General features: G+C 45.9%; 1 protein-coding gene across 7 annotated transcripts in view; it reads left to right on the plus strand.

Moving 5' to 3' along the window:
- The first annotated feature begins 2,979 nt into the window (after window positions 1-2,979).
- ARHGEF28 (Rho guanine nucleotide exchange factor 28) overlaps window positions 2,980-13,474 on the plus strand; it is a 310,574-nt gene continuing 300,079 nt past the window's right edge. For 5 of the 7 annotated variants that reach the window (XM_011283815.4, XM_045062042.1, XM_045062037.1 and 2 more), the window contains exon 1: window positions 4,156-4,282. The gene's annotated coding sequence lies outside the window, so the exon portion shown is untranslated. Of the gene's footprint in view, window positions 3,457-4,155; window positions 4,283-13,474 lie in introns of those variants that run through there. The other 2 variants (XM_045062033.1, XM_045062024.1) reach the window with 2 other exon arrangements.

Below are 13,474 nucleotides of genomic sequence, written 5' to 3' on the forward strand. Positions count from 1 at the left end.
ATGTTCAGAAACATCAAGACTCCTCTTGTAACAAGGTGACTACTTCTCTACTTTTGTCCCTAATGACCATTCTGGATCTGTTACTTTGCTACTCAGACCCGCGCCATTGTGGTCATGTGGGGCTTGTCACAAATGCAGAGCATCAGCCTCCAACTGATGTGGAGTCAAAATTTGCATTTTGACAAAATCCACAGGTGATTCACACGTACCTTGCACTGAAGCACCACTGGCTGGCAATGTAAAAAGGATTGTACATCTGGGGTGCCTGCGTCGTGGCTCAGTCGGTTAAGTGTCTGACTCCGGCTTAGGCCATGATCTCACAGTTTGTGGGTTCAAGCCCCACATCGGGCTCTGTGCTGACAGCTCAGAGTCTGGAACCTGCTTTGGATTCTGTGTCTCCCTCTCTCTCTGCCCTTTCCTCGCTTGCATTCTGTCTCTCAAAAGTAAACAAACATTAAAAAAATTAAAAAAAAATAAAACAGATTGTACATCATCAGCAGAAATGGAAGAGCTGACTTCTCATATAATTGAGGGCTGGCTGTCATCCTTCTCTAGTGGCAATAAATTCAGTTGTTAGACCAGGTGTTCCCCATCTTTGGCATCACCTGGGAGTCTTAGAAAATACCAATGTGCCACTTCCCACCCTAGGGATTCTGAAATAATTGGTCTGAGGTGGGATTGTGGGAACCAAAGTTTGTTAGTGCTTCCCAGGTAATGTTCGTGTGTAGCCATACTGAAAACTGAGCCCTTTTCCACAAGATTTGTCCCGTGGTTGTGATCCAGTTGGCTTTTTTTTTTTTTCTGTGTTCCTGACCTTCTCAACATGAGCAACCAAGTGTACATTCCAGAACTAGTCTCTTACCTCAGAGTCTGACATGCTCTATTAATTATTCCAACGCTCTGAAGTATTCTAATTTACCCATATTCTGCTTATTAGTTGCCACCATTTCCTGCATCCTTATAATGTATCCCATAATAACCTTCATTTAATTTTCACCATGCTGAAGAATTTTTATGCCCATTTACAGATGAGGAAATGGAGGATAGAAGGTTTGGATCTTCCAAGGCCATCCTTTCTCATGCTACAATTTGTACCCCCTCCCTCACCCTTACCTCTATGGTCTTCTAGTATCTTGCTGTTATTTAAAAAAAAAAAAAAAAGTTAAGTTCCTAACATATATGGCTCAACATTAGATTTACAATTTTTCAATCTTTGAGAATTATTGGAAAATAGAATGAAGAGCAGGAAAGAATTAAGTAGATAATCAACCCTGGAGCAGTTAGAAACCACTAAAACAAAGTTTGAAAATTGTGATAGAAGTTTTCCATCCTATATAACTGATGGGATAGTGCACTTAAAGAAAGCCAAGTAGGGGCGCCTGGGTGGCTCAGTCGGTTGGGCGGCCGACTACGGCTCAGGTCATGATCTCGAGGTCCGTGAGTTCGAGCTCCGCGTCGGGCTCTGTGCTGACAGCTCAGAGCCTGGAGCCTGTTTCCGATTCTGTGTCTCCCTCTCTCTGACCCTCCCCCGTTCATGCTCTTTCTCTGTCTCAAAAATAAATAAATGTTAAAAAAAAATTTTAAAAGAAAACGAAGTATTAAATACCCCCAGAGCTAGAGTCTGTATACAAATATTAAATACTCCACAGGTGCCCTGTGTTAGGACTGTAGAGATTCCTGGGATAAGAAACAGTCTTTGCCCTTGAGATGTCAAGAGTGGATAAGAACCGTAACAGTCCCACATAGGACAGGGAATATAGTAAAGGACTAAGTTGTGTGATAAGGTCGTTACGCTTTGGCAAAGTTCAGAGGCTGGCAGGAACCAGGACAATGAAGAAGAAAAGACTCATGGAGGAGGTCTATAAGGATGAATGGAGACTGAATAAGAAAGACAGAACTGAGTTGGGATAGTGGCATAATCCTCAGCAGGACGTTAGAAACTGAACTGAATTACCAACCTGGTTTCTTGTTGGCTGAATGTCCCTTGTCTGGGGACTGACAATACATAGGTAGTCTTTGGATTCTCAACAAATGCTGCCCCAGCCAAGCTTAGTACTTTCTCAGTGTCGGGAGTAACCTGTACCTGGTGTAGCAAAATCAATCAGACGCAAAGGGTTATTTACACTACTGATAGCTTCCTTGCCTCATATATTCACGGGCTTCTTTTAAGGTTGCTAAAGTACACTTTGCTTAATATTTGAACCTAGAGAAGTTGAAAGCCAAGTGCTTACTTAAATATTGATCAGGCTCAGGGCTTGAGAGAAGGCAAGAAAACTGCAGACAGCATGATTAGATGTCCTCAGCTGGTAAAGGTTCCCCAATGACTAGTTTTGCTTCTTTTTAGTGGGGAAGGGGTTTTGGATAATTTCCTCTAATACTTGTTCCTCCTGCTACATGTTCTTACTTCTTTCTACATATCTAACGTAACTAAGAAAAGGGAGGAAGGACAAGGAAAAAATAGAGTGATTCAATACTATGGATGTAAAAAGACTATTAACGACAAGGTCACTAACACATGGATGTTTTTGCTTACCAGAGTTTGGGAACCGTTTTTGTCTGGTAAGTTGATTCAATTCGTCTCCAGCAGACATTTTACAGTTGGAAAAAAACAATTTTTTTTGAAAATATTGTTTTTATCTTGAGTACCTTGAGGTCTTGGCATGGGCAGGACCGTCTTTAAAAATTTTTTTTTCAACGTCTATTTATTTTTTGGGACAGAGAGAGACAGAGCATGAACGGGGGAAGGGCAGAGAGAGAGGGAGACACAGAATCGGAAACAGGCTCCAGGCTCTGAGCCATCAGCCCAGAGCCTGACGCGGGGCTCGAACTCCCGGACCGCGAGATCGTGACCTGGCTGAGGTCGGACGCTTAACCGACTGCACCACCCAGGCGCCCCACGCAAAACCGTCTTTAAAAGGCAGTGCCTGAGGCCAGGCCTTGGGTTCATCCCAGTGGGAAATAGAATCAGCTGGGACTGCACCTCGGGGAAGGGGTTAGGAGTGCAGGCCAATCGGGGGCCCCTTTATGAAGGCAGGACGCCAGACCTTTGCCTTGGAACAGGACTAAGGACTTCAGAGGCGGGATCCTGTTGTTCTGCTATCTTCTTCAGGAACTCGGTCAGCAGATCGGGTGAGACAAGGTGAGGCTGCAAAGAGGCACAAATGGCCCAGACGCAGGACAGGTGTTGCAGACAGCTGGGAACAGGTCGGGGGAGGGGAGCTCCTCCTGGCTGACTGTCTTGGTGGCCAGCTTCCTCCAACTACACACCCCTGTCCGGCCCTGTGGGCGGTAGGTCTTCGCAGGAAAAACAAAGAGATTCGAGGTCCTCACAAGAAAAGTCCATTTGGTAACTTTGCCTTTAAAGTTGGTCTCAAGTCTGTGTTTTGGAGGCCTGGCTGACGGAGAAGCTTCTGTGCTCGGGGTTATGAGGAGCTAACCGGAAAAGCGCCTTGGATGGTAAGGGAGCCCCTCCCGCGCAGTTTTTCGTGGTGAGAACAGGTTACGGTTCTCATGAGAAATTTGTGAGTTACAATTACTTGCAAGGCAGCCACTAGCCCGCACGAACGCGGAGGGAACGGAGGCTCGCACAGCCCTGGGACACAGGGACGTAAGCCTCAAGAAGAAAGAGGGCGTCTAGTTTTCAAGTCACACTTGGGCCACGGCCTGTCACCGGTGTGGTGGTTTTTAAGTGAAGAGCCTGCGCCTCCCCTGGGCATGGCCGGCTCCCTCCTCAGGCGGCGCCGAAGCGAGGTCCGTGGGGGCCCGGGGAGCGCGGGCGCCGCACCCGGGACGCGACCTCGCCCTCCCCCGGCCCCGCAGGGGCCGCGCCAGCCTCCGCCCGACTGGGCGCTCCGGGATGGGGGAGGGAAGGCGAGGCGCGCCGGGAGTGGGGGTGGGGGTGGCGGCGGAGACAGCGCGGTCGGGCCGCTTCAGGTTTCGTCCTGGAGCCGGTGGCGGGCGCGGCGGCGGGCGGGCCCGGCCATGTGATGCCGGGGCCGGGAGGTGGGCAGGCGGGGATCCAGTGGCAGCCGGCAGGCGCGGAGGGAGCGGGGGCGGCCCGAGCTGCGGGCGCAGCCAGCCGGACCCGGGAGCGCGCCCGCGGCTCCGCCCCCTCCGCGCTGGCTCCAGCCTCCGGGGCGGCCGGGCGTTGGCAGCTTCGGGGAAAGCCTTCCCGGCTCCGGGCGGCGGCGGCGGGCCGGGGCGCGTTCCAGACGCCCTCGGGCAGGGCGCGGGCTGCAGCGCCTCGGTGGGGTTCCGGAGGCTGTGGGGGCCCTGGCTCCAGGTAAGTGCTCTTGGGGGCTCCATCCGCCGCCTCTCCCAGTAGCTCAGGGCAGAAAAGTTTGCTCCCCTCGCCCGAGTTCTCTAGCCCAGAAATACTCTCTCCAGGGTCCTGGGGGACGCGAGGGGCAGAAGTGGAAAGGTGGGTGCCGCTGTGAGTTTAGTGGCGCGAGGGATCCTGACGCTTCATTGCCCCTGGAGGACGGCAACAAGTGCAAAGGGCCGCACCGTCCGGCGCGGCGGCGGCCGCTGTGGAGCCTGGGGTGGTTTGCGCCGGGCGGCCGGGAGCGCACCGAGAAGGCTGTGGCACCTCTCGTTGCCGCTGGGGGGTCCCGGGATGGGGGGGTGGAGGCCCGGTCGGGGTCCTTTGAGAGCCACGGAGCTGCATTCCTGCGGTGGAGATGGGGGTGGGGGGCGGCTCGAAAGCTGGTTCCCCATCGGTGTCTTTGCTCCATCGTGAGGGTCCTTGGTGGGGCTGGGCTCCCAGAGAGCAGACCTCACGGTACCAGCGCTAGCACTCTTTCATATGGAGACATTTGCTGTATTTTCAAAGGCAGCTGCAGACATTTGATTACGAGGGGCGGTCGGCGTTCCGTCGGATTTTATTCTTACGGGTTTGTGTGCCCCATGAACATCTGGGATGTGGGTGGGTGGTACCCTAACCTTCTCCTGCTTAGAGTTTCCGGAGGGGGTCACAACGATGGGCTTGTGCTCGGCCGAGGAGGCATCCTTTCCTGTCGAGGCTGGGTAGAAGCTGGGTGCTGGGGCCGCCTTGGAAACCCAGCTCTGGTTTCCCAGACGCCCATTAGAGTTCCAGGAGAGAATCCATCTGCCTCCCTAGGAGCCCACAGTGACCCCCCTATTGGTTACAGCTGGGTGGGTCACGGAAAGGCAGCAGCATCTGTGTTTGCCCAGCTTCCTGAAATGACCCCCGCCTGGGTCTAGACCGATCTCTGCAGACCCGGAATGACGGTGGTTTACCACCAGACCCGCGCCAGTTGGGAAAGAAAAGAAAAAACGCAAACCTTATAAAAAAACAAAACGACACTAAACCCCGCCCCCCAGTCCCTTCCTCATTTATGGTCCCGGGGGTCTGTGATTTTCCGAAGCTTTCTCATCCTCTGTTCCTAAGCCCTGGAGCTGTCAGGGAAAGCGAACTCCTGTTTTCAGAACAGAAAGGAGACCTGTCTTTACTAGGTTTTGTGGGTTGCTGTTTGCACATGACCATACAACCAGAGTGAGAACTTAGGGGAAGGTTTCTGTATGAATTCTGGATTTTACATATATCTTAATAAAACATCTCTATTTGCCTCCTCCTGATTAATGGCCGACCTAATTCCTTTGGACTGTTTGGAGGACAAGAAAGGAATACTGCAAAAACGTTTTGGAATTGCTTTCTACAACATAGTATTCCAGCGTAATGGTCTGTAGGGAACTTTGTGTGATTATTGTGCTCATTAACTTTGATTAAATAGGAATTGGGATCACATCAGACCTCTGCTTTAGTGGTTGGGAAACTGAGGCACACAGCTTCTGAATGTCCTGGCTAATAGGAGAATGGGGAACAGAATTAGTGTTCTGCTTTTGACGGTTTTCTTCCTTATCACAGCCGTATAACCTGGTCAACCAAGAACAGGTTATGTAACAGGTGTCATTAGATTTTGCTTTGAAGCACCTGTCCTGCCCTTTAAGAAGTTTAGAAGCACTTAAAGAGGGAAATGGTAATAAAGGCTCGATGAAATTTCATCAGTGGCCTCATTTGGGGTTAACACCTTTTTTTTTTTTTTTTTTAAACACGTGTGCAGTGCATAAGAGTTGTGAATATTTTCTCGTACTTTTAAAATGTTCTGTGGTGGCTAAGACGAATTAGGTAGAAATTTGAGGTGAGCTCTGATACATGACCTTGGGTGTATGCCATATGAGAAAGGGAGAAGTATCCTCAAAAGGTATTAAAGCTGGAACACAATACGTTTATGTTTGGCATCGTGTATAAAAACAAGTACTGTATTGGTACTTAAGCTCTAACTTGAAGTCTGGCCAGAGTTTATTACTAAGCAGACTGTACCGAAAAATGAATGCTATAAATATTGGAAAACCCTGATTGGGGTTTGGCTACAATGGTATTGCCAAATTACTCTGGTAAATGATGGTAAAGCCCAAATTACTCTAAAACTCCTAGGCTGACTAATTGTATTATGTGTTAATTTACTGATTAGATAGGACAGATGTAGTTGATAAAGGTTTTGTGTAATTGCATTAGTACTTTCATTGTTTTAGTTGAACAGAGAAGCAACGGGATAATTTTTTCATGTGACTTTAAGATTTGTTACAAAGACGGATGCCTGGGTGGCCCAGTGGGTTGCGTGTCTGACTTCAACTCAGGTCATGATCTCTCAGTTTGTGGGTTCAATCCCTGTGTCGGGCTCTGTGCTGAAAGACCCTGCTTTGGATTCTGTGTCTCCTTCTCTCACTGCCTTCCCCCCCCACCCTCACTTGTGCTCTGTCTTTTAAAAATGAATAAATGTTAAAAAATAATAAAAAAGATTTGTTATGAAGAGATGGGTCAGGTTGGGTAATTGTTATTTTGGGTTCTAAATTTCTATGGATTTCACATCTAAGGCAATACTGGTCTAAGTTCAGAGTTTTTAGGGTCTGTTGTATTTTGAGTGGACTTTTGCACACTTGATACTCAGACTTTTGGTAAAATGTCAGGTACCTTTATGTGATAGTACATCTTAATCAACTGTAATTTTGTCCTTAATTTGATCTTGGCACAATAGTAATTTGCTTATTTCTAGCATTACTGCTCCTGGACTGCTTCTCCTGGATAACCAAGATAATGAGATTTGACATAATTTTTTAAATGAGGGAAAGCAAAAACGTCACGTAATTGAATATTGGGCATTTGTTGCAGTGATATTTGTTTTGAACTGTTTTATCATATGTACTTCTATTCTTCAGAGGTGATTTCTCCTTAATTTTTTTTCCTGAATTTGAGGTTTGACTTTTTTTTTTTTTTTAGTTTTTTAAAAACTTAAAAATGTTTACTTATTTTTGAGACAGCACGAGCCGGGTACTGGCAGGGAGAGAGGGAGACACAGGATCTGAAGCAGGCTCCAGGCTCTGAGCTGTCAGCGCAGAGCCCAATGAAGGGCTCGAACTCACGGACCACGAGATCGTGACCTGAGGTGAATTCAGATGCTTAACCAACTGAGCCACCCAGGCGCCCCTAAAAGTTTTTTTAAATGTTTTATTTATTTTTAGAGAAGGAGAGAGAGAGAGAGAAAGCACGTGCGTGCGCCTGCAAGCAAGTGGGTTTGGGGTAAAGAGAGGGGGATAGAGGATCTGAAGTGGGCTGTACGCTGACAGCAGCAAGTCCCAGCCCGAGGTGGGACCCAAACTCCTCCAAACCTTTGATCATGACCCCAGCTGAAGTCAGACACTCAACTGAGCGAGGCGCCCCTTGAGGTTTGACTTGTGTAGGAAGTTAATGTAAAAGTAAGGTTTCTTGAGAGGAAAACCTTGTATCTATGAGTGAAGGCCAGCGTTGGTGGAGACCAGCAATGTCAGGTTTACTTTCCTTGATAGCGTGTCTAGAAGAGACCCTCTAAACCAGTATTTCAAGAGGCAGGCTTTGTTTGAGAGCTGTGCACGTGACCATTTTACCTTCTTGAAAGATACCTCAAGGGTTAACTAAGTCTGTATATTAAAATTCATAGACCTTCCCTTCATATGTTAATCGAGAGGTAAATTGCCTGCTAATGACTTTATGGTTGAGCTCCTAATTTCATTGGCAAACACGAGTTACCATGCCCTTGTGCTTAAAGGCTTGCTCCTTTTCTTACATCACTTTATAACTTCTTGAAAACTATAACAAAGCGAATAGCATTGGGGACTCTGGAGCCAGACTGTCTAGTTAGCCCGCCTTGGCTCTGTCCTGGTTGTATGATGCTTCTCTGCCTGAGGTTTTCCATGGGTAACATGGGGATAATCATTGTAACCTGCCCCTTCCGGTTGTTGTGCGAGTCAGTGAGTTAATTCACAGCTTTTCTAGAAGTGCCTGGCAGAGAGGAAGTTCTAGAAAGCATGGGTGATTATATTTGTAACAAATGGTAAAATAGGCAATTACGGAGTTTTAGCTTTAGCAGGTTTTCCAGGTTTCAGAAAGCAGTGAGAGGTCAGTGTGAAGGCGCCTAAGTCGGGATTCCGGGATGGAGATGGCCTGTGATCTCCCAGCTGTATGAGTGTGGCCAAGTATGACCCCTCGCGGGGTCTCCATTTCCTCCTCTGATAAAACAGAGTAGACTGGATGGTCTCTAAGGACCTGCCAGTTGTCACAGTGTAAACTAATAAAATTCAGAAGGTGGGCATTTGTCAGTTCAGCCTTAGTATCTTGGGCAACGCTGCCAGGAATGTACCGTCCCCAGGGTTGATACAGTACCTGCAGTAGTCTGTGAGCATTTTGATGGGATGTGGACTATTAAGACCATTAACTTCCCTCCTCTTCTTCCCCAGACGGTCATAGGTTGAAATGACTGTATTATCTTCCTGGACTTAGTCCAGAGAGATTTTACACATCAAAGTCTAGATCCCATGCATGCAGGTCATAGGCCACCCTGCTCCCTTTATTCCAAAGAGCTCCCTGTATTTTAAAGCGGTAATACGGCTCTTGGAAGCCGAGAGAGAAGCTGGTGGATGTTTTCTGAATTTTATGATAAAGATTCCACATCTGATAAACAGGAAAGCCTTAGCAGGAATACTGTTTGCTCCAGGACTTGGAGCACAGGAGGTCTTATTAAGGACTTAAAAGTAGTGGTGAAGGGGCGCCTGGGTGGCTTAGTCGGTTGAGTGTCTGACTTCAGCTCAGGTCATGATCTCATGGTTCGTGAGTGAGAGTCCTGTGTCCGGCTCTGTGCTGACAGCTCCCAGCCTGGAGCCTGCTTTGGATTCTGTGTCTCCCACTCTCTCTACCCCTTAGCCACTCATGCTCTGACTCTGTCTCAAAAATAAATAATAAAAAAAAAAGTATCGGTGAAGATCAAGAGGTTCCACTGGGGCATATTTCTGTCTTGTGTGGTCCCCTCCCACCCTTTGTTTGTGTTGTCTCCTGGCTCTTTGTCAGTTTCCCTCCTTTTCTTCAGCCTCCTGGTTTGCCGTATGACCAGATGTTAGTTTCAAATGGTAGGAGATGCTCAGTGATGGGAAATTGGGGCTCCTTACTTTGAGCCCCAACCCAGGATTCCAAGCTTGGTGGTTTGTTGTTATCACCTGAATTTAGAATCTCTGGTGGGCCTAGCCTTTAAAAAAACATTTTTTTTAATGTTTATTTTTGAGAGAGAGAGAGAGAGGGAGGGAGGGAGGGAGGGAGGGAGGGAGGGAGGGAGGGAGGGGGAGAGGGAGAGAACCCGAAGCAGGCTCCAGGCTCTGCCATGTCAGCACAGAGACTGATGAGGCGCTTAAACTCACAAGTTGTGAGATCATGACCTGAGCCGAAGTCAGGTGCTCAACTGAGGCGGCCCTGGCCTTTTTTATAAAGGTGATAGACCTGGGTTGGCTATCTATTTCCTAACCTTGAGGGGTTTCTGGCATTCTACTTTTGAAAATTTTCAGTAAGGCATTTTTCTCATGGACTTCCTTTTCCCTATGGGCATGTCATTTGTCCCCTGCTGCCTCTTGTGGACCCTCTACTTACATTAACTACAACTAATAACTGCCTATGGAATAGGCTGTATGCCTGCTAACCGCTCTCACCTCACGTTTGGTCTCCTTTCTGTTCTCCTTAAAATCTGTTGCAGTCTTCAAAGCAAGCTCAAGCTTACTTTTTCTGAAGCTTCTTTTTTGCTAATCTTTTGACCAGATTAATACAACTGAACTCTTTCCCTTCCGAACTCATTAATACATGGCTGGTCGCTCATATTTATCACTGATCACCTGCCCCTGCTTTCCTTTTGGGCTCCTGTGTGTTAGTCTTGACTTTCCAACCTAACTATAAGCTCACTGAAAGCAGGAGCCCTGATTTAAGCTGCCTTGTAGCGTGTTCAGGTTGGTAATTTCGCCCTCATGTCTAGAAGTCCTTTAAGTTTACAGCATTCCTGCAAGGGCTAATGGCAATGTTTTCCTGCGTATCAGGTATGGGTTGCATTAGAAAATACTGGGATGCAGAGGAAGAGAGGTAAAGGTTGCTCAGGACATTAGATGACTAGTCTTTCTCAGATGTAAATGGGCAGTTGCACAGGCCTCTTAAGAAATTGTTCAGGGGTGCCTGAGTGACTGAGTTGGTTAAGCATCTGACTCTTGGATTTGGCTCAGTTCATGATTTTGTGTTGGTGGGTTGGAGCCCCATGTTGGCCTCTGTGCTGTCAGTGAGGAGCCTGCTGGGGATTCTCCCTCAGCCCCTGCTCTCTCTCCCTCTCCTTCTTTCTCCTATAATAAATTAACTTAAAAAATTGTATGTTCAGTCTGGGAAAATAAATTTCTTGGCTAAAGTCAGAGTCTTAGGATTGAGAGAAACCTGAAAGTTATTCTTTAGTTTCTAGCAGGTGCACAATCCCCCTGTGTAGCTTACTACTGAATATTTGACCGCTTGAATACTGTCCTTGAATACTTGGAGTGATGGGGAGCTAATAATCACAAAGACCCCCCCCCCAATCTAACTTTTCTCCCCCTCAAGTTGATAGATAAATACAAGCGTATGTATTGAGAGTGTACAACATGATGACTTATTACATATGTTGGGGAAGGATAATATTTATCTCATACAGTGAAGTTCTTAGTGTATGTGGTGAGAATGGTTAAGATCTTCTCTCAGGAAGTCTCAAGTAGACAATACTGGATTAACTCCAATACCATATTAACTATAGTTAGCATGCTGGATATTAGATCCTCAGAACTTAGTCTTGAAGGTCAAAAGGTACAAATTTTGAGTTGTGTGTTCCCATTTCCTCATTTCTCCCAGCCCCTGGCAACCGTCATTCAATTCTGTTACAATTAAACTGGCTTTGTATTAAAAAAAAAGATTCCACATGTTATTGATAGTATACACTATTTGTCCATGCCTTGCTTATTTCACTTGGCATAATGCATTCCATATTCATTGTTGTTGTTGCAAAAGGCAAGACTTTGCTTTTCTCATGGCTGAGTAGTATTCCATTGTGTATATATACCCTACTTTCTTCACCCATTCATCGGTTGATGGAAACTTAGGTTGAATTTTGTCAGATGCTTTCTTTGGATCTTTTGAGGTCAGATTTTTATGAAAGCATTGTATCACATTTATTGACCTTTTTATTTAATGTGTTGATCCCTATAGATGCTTTTTTTTTTTTTTTTTAATTTCCACACACTTCGATTCCCTCTTCCACTCCCCAACTTTCTTCTTGTCACTGATACCTACTTTTATATCATAACGTTTGGAAAAGATACTTGATATTTCAGTTATCTTCAATTTGTTAGGACACGTTTTGTTTTTTTAAAAAAACGATCTATACTTGAGTAGACTGTGTGTGCTTGAATAAGGTGTATTTTGCTGCTGTTGAATGGAATGTTTGTATATGTTAGGTCCTTTTGGGCTACAGTGCACTTAAGATCCACTCTTTCCTTAGTGATTTTTTTCTGTCTGGATGATCTATACATTGTTGGAAATGGGTTATTGAAGTCTCCTAGTACTATTGCTTTGCTGTCTATTTCTGTCTTCATAATTAATGTTTAGGCTTTCTGATAGTAGGTTCACATAAAATTGTTAAATCTTGTTGATAATTGGCTTATATTATTGTATAATGACCTTACTTTCCTCTCATTATAAATTTTGATCTAACCTTTGTGTCCTAAGTATAGGGATCCCTGCTTTCCTTCAGTTTCCATTTGTGTGGAATGTCTTTCTGTCCTTGCACTGTTAGCCTGTGAGTATTCTTCAAGGTTGAATCTTCTAGGCAGCCATACTTGGGTCTTAGTTTTTTTTGTTTATTCGTTCAGCTGCACTGTTTAAAATTTAAACCATTTACATTTAGAGTACTGTAGAGTCCTTATTGCTAGAGAAAAACTTCTTGACATTTACTTAATTGCTTTCTGATTATTTTCTAGTTGCTTTTTTCTCTTCTCATGTAGTCCCCCTTGGTGAATTGATAGGGCTTTCAGGGGTTCTCCTATGCTTTTCCATGTGGGGTGAAATCCCTCTAGGGGATTGTTATTGGCACTAAGCTACTCTGGACTGGTAGGATGGAATGAATGACACAGGTCAGATGCTTCCTATGCTCTATATGGCCATCCTCCATTTTTTTTTTTTTAGCTCCATAGGATTTCTCTTGCTTTTCAGGAGAATGCAAAACTTTCCCAGAGCTATTTTTGTTGGTTTGTAGTTGTTTGTTCTTGGGGGATAAATGTTGGCACCGCCTAGTTCTCCATCTTGTTGACATCACCTCCCTGTCCCCAGTGTATCTTTGGAAAGATTAGGCTGCTATACTTAATGAAGGAGAGAATTGTTTTTACCATAGTTTGTTGATGAGGGACCATTCTGAACAATTGACTTTCATGACCTCCCCTTAGATTTAAAAACATGAATTAGTAGCCTGCTTTCAAGTCTTCTAAATTAGAAAAGAAAAACCTGTTCAGCTTTGCTTAAGTAACAGGATTTTGAATCCTCTCCCCACTCCGGGATACTGAATATACCCCAGTTTGTTATGGTTCTTAAAGTGCAGTACTTTCAGAAGCTGTTTGACAGCACAGAGCATGGTAGAACCATTCACACTCTTGGCTAACTGTCCCACCCCTGTCCCTTCTAGGAAGGTGGTAAAGCCTCATGGTTAGGATTACTAGCTTCAGGTCAGAGCCGAGGACGCTTCTGGCTCCACTCCTTCCTACCTTGTCTTGGGGAAGTCACTTAAACTTTAAATTCTGATTTTAGCTATTACTCTCATAGTTTTGTGAGGAGAACTCCATAAGATAGTCTATGGAAAGTGCTTAGCACAGAACCTAGGATAGAATGATTGCTTGGGGCGCCTGCTTGGTTCATTTGGTTAAGTGTCCGACTTCTGCTCAGGTCATGATCTCACAGTTTGAGTTTGAGCGCTGCAGTCAGGCTCTGTGCTGACAGCTCAGAGCCTGGAGCCTGCTTTGGATTCTGTGTCTCCTCCTCTCTCTGACCCTCCCATGCTCGTGGTCTGTCTCTCTCTGTCAATAATAAATACATGTTAAAAAACTA

The sequence above is a fragment of the Felis catus genome, chromosome A1 (genome assembly GCF_018350175.1).
Source record: "Felis catus isolate Fca126 chromosome A1, F.catus_Fca126_mat1.0, whole genome shotgun sequence".
In the NCBI taxonomy this organism is placed as follows: Eukaryota; Metazoa; Chordata; class Mammalia; order Carnivora; family Felidae; genus Felis; species Felis catus.